The 6,000-nt window shown below is 44.9% G+C and overlaps 1 protein-coding gene across 2 annotated transcripts in view; it reads left to right on the top strand.

Annotated features, from left to right (window-relative positions):
- The first annotated feature begins 1,186 nt into the window (after positions 1–1,186).
- MOXD1 (monooxygenase DBH like 1) overlaps positions 1,187–6,000 on the top strand; it is a 306,903-nt gene continuing 302,089 nt past the window's right edge. Inside the window, exon 1 of one of the 2 annotated variants that reach the window (XM_073575826.1) lies at positions 1,187–1,344. The gene's annotated coding sequence lies outside the window, so the exon portion shown is untranslated. The remainder of the gene's footprint in view (positions 1,345–6,000) is intronic. The other variant, XM_073575827.1, reaches the window with a different exon arrangement.

The following is a 6,000-nucleotide window of genomic DNA, read 5'->3' as shown; positions in this document are numbered from 1 at the left end:
AGGTAAACACTGGCGCACTCAGGGTTAAAACGAGTCCATTCGGTTTATTTGCTCCATAAACCTCACAGCAGCAAAACAAGGTTTCCAGCCTTCACAGAAGTCGAAAGCAACATAAGCAGTCCTTAGCTGGGCTTTGTTCCCTCAGGCCCTGTGCACACACATGCCATGGCAATGTCCATAGCAGAGCTCTATCTGCAGTCACAGGAAGGCTTCTCCCTCCTGAGAACACAGACCATTCTGAAAACCACAGAACAGAGGAAAAAAATCCTCCAATATTTGAGAAAAAAAACAAAAACCAGGCAAAGATGCTTACCTGTATAGACAGGCCTCAATACAAATGCACTATCAGGGTGCAGCGGACCCAAGTAAAATGGCAACAGCACAGGTGCAATAATACCTAATGAAACAGCCAGCCTACAATCAGGGATTGGCCGTGTGGTACACCAGTGCAAAAAAATATAATCCGTATGTGGCAATGTTCACACAGGGAATGCAGAGCATATGGTTCACAGCTTCTTAGTAACACCATATAGGGGGGCTGCCCAGTGCTAACTATAATGCATCCCGTGTGAACAGAGGCCACAGTTTACAGAACCATTTGGGCCCAACTGCACCCTGAAAAGATAAAAAGTGCACAAAAACATATCAATATATGTAAGGTATTGGTTAAAATTATGGCCATAATACGTAAGCTGGCAAACTAACGTCAAAGTTCCTTACACTTGTCAGTCCTACTCTAACATGAAAACCACAGAACAGAGGAAAAAATCCTCCAATATTTGAGACAAAAACAGGCAGAGATGTTTACCTTGCTGTAACTAAATAAGTAAAAGCAAAAGTGCATCTAAATAATAGCGTTTTTAGGAATACTGTTTTTGATCAAAAGTAGCATGAAAGCCATCCCACATGCTTATCTGTATAGACAGGCCTCAATACAAATGCACTATCAGGGTGCAGCGAACCCAAGTAAAATGGCAACTGTACAGGTGCAATAATACCTAATGAAACAGCCAGCCTACAATCAGGGATTGGCCGTGTGGCACACCAGTGCAAAAAAATATAATCCGTATGTGGCAATGTTCACACAGGGAATGCAGAGCATATGGTTCACAGCCTCTTAGTAAAACCATATAGGGGGGCTGCCCAGTGCTAACTATCATGCATCCCGTGTGAACAGAGGCCACAGTTTACAGAACCATTTGGGCCCAACTGCACTGTGCACACGGCCAATCCCTGATTGTAGGCTGGCTGTTTCATTAGGTATTATTGCACCTGTGCAGTTGCCATTTTACTTGGGTCCGCTGCACCCTGATAGTGCATTTGTATTGAGGCCTGTCTATACAGGTAAGCATCTCTGCCTGTTTTTGTTTTTTTCTCAAATATTGGATGATTTTTTCCTCTGCTCTGTGGTTTTCATGTTAGAGTAGTAGTGGCAAGTGTAAGGAACTTTGACGTTAGTTTGCCAGCTTACGTATTATGGCCATAATATTAACCAATACCTTACATATATTGATATGTTTTTGTGCACTTTTTATCTTTTCATGGTGCAGTTGGGCCCAAATGGTTCTGTAAACTGTGGCCTCTGTTCACACGGGATGCATTCTAGTTAGCACTGGGCAGCCCCCCTATATGGTTTTACTAAGAGACTGTGAACCATATGCTCTGCATTCCCTGTGTGAACATTGCCACATACGGATTATATTTTTTTGCACTGGTGTGCCACACGGCCAATCCCTGATTGTAGGCTGGCTGTTTCATTAGGTATTATTGCACCTGTGCAGTTGCCATTTTACTTGGGTTCGCTGCACCCTGATAGTGCATTTGTATTGAGGCCTGTCTATAAAGGTAAGCATCTCTACCTGTTTTGTTTTTTTTTTAACACAGACCATTCTGTAATGTCTGACCTGGACACATGGAAGTCTGTCCACACTCTGACAGACTCCCTTGCACTCACTGCCCATGTGCTAAACACAGACTCCATTATGTGGGCTGTAACCACACCCACAGGTGAGGTATGGATCACATGGGCATGACCTCACGGCAGGTCCTGAAGGAAAACAGGGGGTACAGTCAGCACCCTCACCCAGAGGTGAGGTAGTATGGGTAGCCAGACCCTCCCATCTCTCATAGCTACCCGCAACCTGGACCCAGTGCACTAAATTACATCTTTAGTGCTCATGTACACAAGAGACAAAATACTCCGGGTTGCATCACAGGGAACATCCATCCATGTGACATATACCTCCCATTAACCATGCGACCACCCGTCATACCACATATTCCCCCCGTCTGCCTAAAGCCGTGGGGCTTGGCACTTTCTATTACTCAACCAGAGATCCTTCTCGGTCGTCTCTGCCAGTCAAACCGGCTGTCAAAGCCGGGCCCTGCTACTGAACCCTTTTGTAGATTCGCATCATCCATCATGTTTTTTAATAGAGATGACTAGAGTTGAGCGACTTTTGGTTATTTAGGGTCGAGTTTCATTTCGTGAAACCCGACTTTTCCAAAAGTCGGGTCGAGCAAGATCGGCCGATTATAGGGAAAAGTCGGGGTTGTCCCAAAACACGAAACCCAATGTAAGTCAATGGGGAATAAAAGTCGGCAGTGAGAGGAGGACAGGAAACACACCTACAGTGCCCATTTGAATGGCAAAAGCATTAATTCTTCTTACTTAAGCTTGTCAACCTTAATTAACTTCATAATACAAGTTACGCACTGAAAAATGGGGGTTATTTGGCTAAAGTTGTGGGGGGCAGGGCTGGCTCCAGGTTTTCATGTGCCCTGGGTGAAAGAGCGCCCCTTTAACACATACCACAACTCATCATGCTCCGATGCGGCAGAGAAATAGCGGTATAGTACAATGAAAAATACCTCACTTTTTACATCTCATGACGAGGCCCATCTATTTCTCCATACAGAATCATTGGTCCCATATAATGTTTGAAACCGTATATGATGAGCTCCACATAATGCTACAGTATATGTTGGTCCCCATGGATGAAGCTCCACTGTCTTATGGACAATTTAACATAATCCAACATAATAATGAACATAATGCTTTTTCCTATCTAGGAAAAAGAAAGTTCATAATGGCATAAACAAGAGGGCAACTCCCTTGGAAATATATAGACCTACATAGAAAATGGAGTATAACGCCATAAAGTCAATAAAATAGGTTATAATGTCAAAAAATATTCGCTCTTTATTGATACAGGTGCATAAAAAGTGTACATTACAAAATATAATCATGTGATCAGATGTCGGATATGACACTACAAAGATAAAGGGGATGGATACACCGCACATGCATGGTAAATGCAATGGTACCAACAAGTCAAATTACAACGCCCCAAAGGAATGCATGAAAGTAGGTACCCATGCTAAAGAGTCTCCCATTTAACCGTCAAGTATTACTAGCAAAGTGAAGTGCATAGCACGCAGCATGGGGAGTTCATACAACAACTTTCCAATAAAGTGCTATATGCAAGAAAAATTGGGAAATTTTTGGGGGAATTTTTTAGAAAGGTGATCATGCTTACCCATTACAAAAGTGCATGTGCGCAGCGTCCAGCCCCAAAACCCCTACGCACGTTTCGCGCTGGGCTTCATCGGGGGGCATGTGTGGTACTGCTAGAGGTGCGGGGTATAAATGATTGAAAAACAGGTGTCCAAAATTAGCATCGCTGCGGGGGGAAGTGAGCGCATGAGAGGCGGGCCCCGATCGCGGCGCGTCACATCCGGCCGTCATTGCCTGTGGGAGGGACAGGGAGAGATACAACTCTCCTGACGTCATTGTCCCGCCCCAGGCAGAGCTGACGCCTTCAGAGACGCCCACTGACCACGGGACCAGCCGCGCATGCGCAACCACGCAGCGGCCATTTTAAGTACTGGCCCGAGGAAAGGGCAAGTGGAGGAAGAAGCGCAGAACAGGCGCCTAAAGCTCAATGTAGAAAAATGAGATCAAAGATGTATCTAGGCAAATTACTTGTATAGATAATTGGTAATGATTAATGCACCCTTTTCTTCTTTCAGTATAATGTCATCATCATTAAATTGGGACACAGCCCACATAAGATTAATCATAATAATCAATCTATGGTAAATCATGATGTCTAAAGGGTGCGATATATCATACCATCTTAACAAGGTATCAAAATCGCATTTAGTTATTATAAAATTAAACAAAAAAATGAAATAATTTGTAAAATCAAAAAAATACAAATATAAAAATAATTCCAAAGTCTACATAGAGAACAGAAAATGACAATAGCATATCCTGTGCGCAAAGAAGGTAGAGTTCCACGTGATAAGTTCTCCACCATTTTCTCCAAGATTCCAGATGACCTTGATGAGGACACACGGTCAAAAATAACCCCGCATAAAGCATCCAATAGCTCATACTAACTGTACACTGAAAAAGGATGAATAAAAACAAAAATTAAAAACAGGAACAAAAACAATTTATACACAGAAGTGTATATACTAGCCAGAAGGACATATTGATACTAAAGAAAGGGGGCAAAGGATAACATTTCATTGAGTCCGTGAGGTGTCATGGAACCCAAAGTGACTATCCATCGGCACTCAAGCTGGCCTAAGACCTTCTTGTAGTCTCCACCCCTAGTCCCCAAATGTACTCGATCAATCCCCTTGACTTTAAATGTCCGTGGATCACAATTATGGGCTTGCTTAAAGTGCCGAGGGATAGTCTTTAATGTTGTAACATCCAAAGTCTCCTTAGCCGCCCTTATATCCCTAATAATGCTCCAGACATAATGGGCCCCATTTCTAATGCTCTAGTGTATAATGGGCCATGTAAATGCTGCTCCAGTGTCTGATGTCCACCTTTGGAATGTTCCAGTGTATGGTGGGCCCCATCTGTCATTCTCCAGAGTATAGTGCTCCCCAAAAATTGCTGTCCCAACATTGAAAACAATCAAATAAGTCTCCTCGCTAGGGAATCCCTGTACTAGTCTGGACTCCTCGTCGTCCCCATATTCCATCTCACTGCACAGTATTTCAACCTTGCAAGTGCTGTGATCCTGAGCAAGCAGGGGGGGCCCACTCGTTGGCGACGGCACTGGCACAGGGCCCCTGATAGTACAGTGGTGTGTCTGATGGCGGGTGGGCCGAACCTGCACTTTCATCTGCAGCTTCCTCTTTGTCACCGTGTAAGATGGAACTGTATATGGGAAGGGTAACCTGAGTTCCATCAGGGTCAGATTCAGGCCGTGTAGCGTGCGAGGGGAATGTAGTGGTCTGGGTCAATGTACCAGCAGATTCATCGAGCAGTGGCTGGGCACCAGTGCACTTGTGTCACCCCCAGGAGTACGGTCGCCACAGTGGCATTACCTTCCTCCTAGGGAGTGTGATGTCATGCTTGGGAGCAACGAAGGATCTCTCTAGCAGGTTAACTGATTGGGCGGCGTTATTCCCACGAGTCATGACCCTCCAAACAGCGTTCATGAAGGCAAAGTGTTTGTTTTACGTGGGCAGTATGGTTGCAAAGCTGAACCTTAAAGGAATGTCCAGAAGGGCACCACCAGGAGTGGAGCCTACGGCGTAATTTGACTCAACACGGGCAACCTCAACCATGCCAGCTACAGAACAGATGCACACATTGCAAGCTTAATTTCGTTAACGAAGGAGACTCCGTCATGCCCCGCGGTCCGAGTCCGGCTTACTAGAGGGAGACGTGAGGCTCTGGCACATGAGATTGGCCAATAACTGGTGTGTCATGCCCTTACATGTCCGTGGCTGCATGTGCGCTACACTGAAAAGGCCAGCGCTTGTCGCTTACAGGTGCAGATAACCCGCTGAACAACGTTAGTGATGGGGATCACTGATTACAATTATTACTCGTGAACGATGATTTCCCAGTAAGTGCAGGTCAACCGCAGTTCCGGAATTAGGCCTAACCGTCATTCCTGAAAAAATGAAAAACTTACGTGTGCAAACCACAGGTGCTGTAGCTTGCTTAACAGCTCGCCAGCCATTCTC

Source organism: Dendrobates tinctorius, unplaced genomic scaffold, assembly GCF_039654945.1.
Source record: "Dendrobates tinctorius isolate UK_male_01 unplaced genomic scaffold, ASM3965494v1 ptg000046l, whole genome shotgun sequence".
NCBI classification, from domain to species: domain Eukaryota; kingdom Metazoa; phylum Chordata; class Amphibia; order Anura; family Dendrobatidae; genus Dendrobates; species Dendrobates tinctorius.
This window is presented reverse-complemented; position numbering and strand designations above follow the sequence as displayed.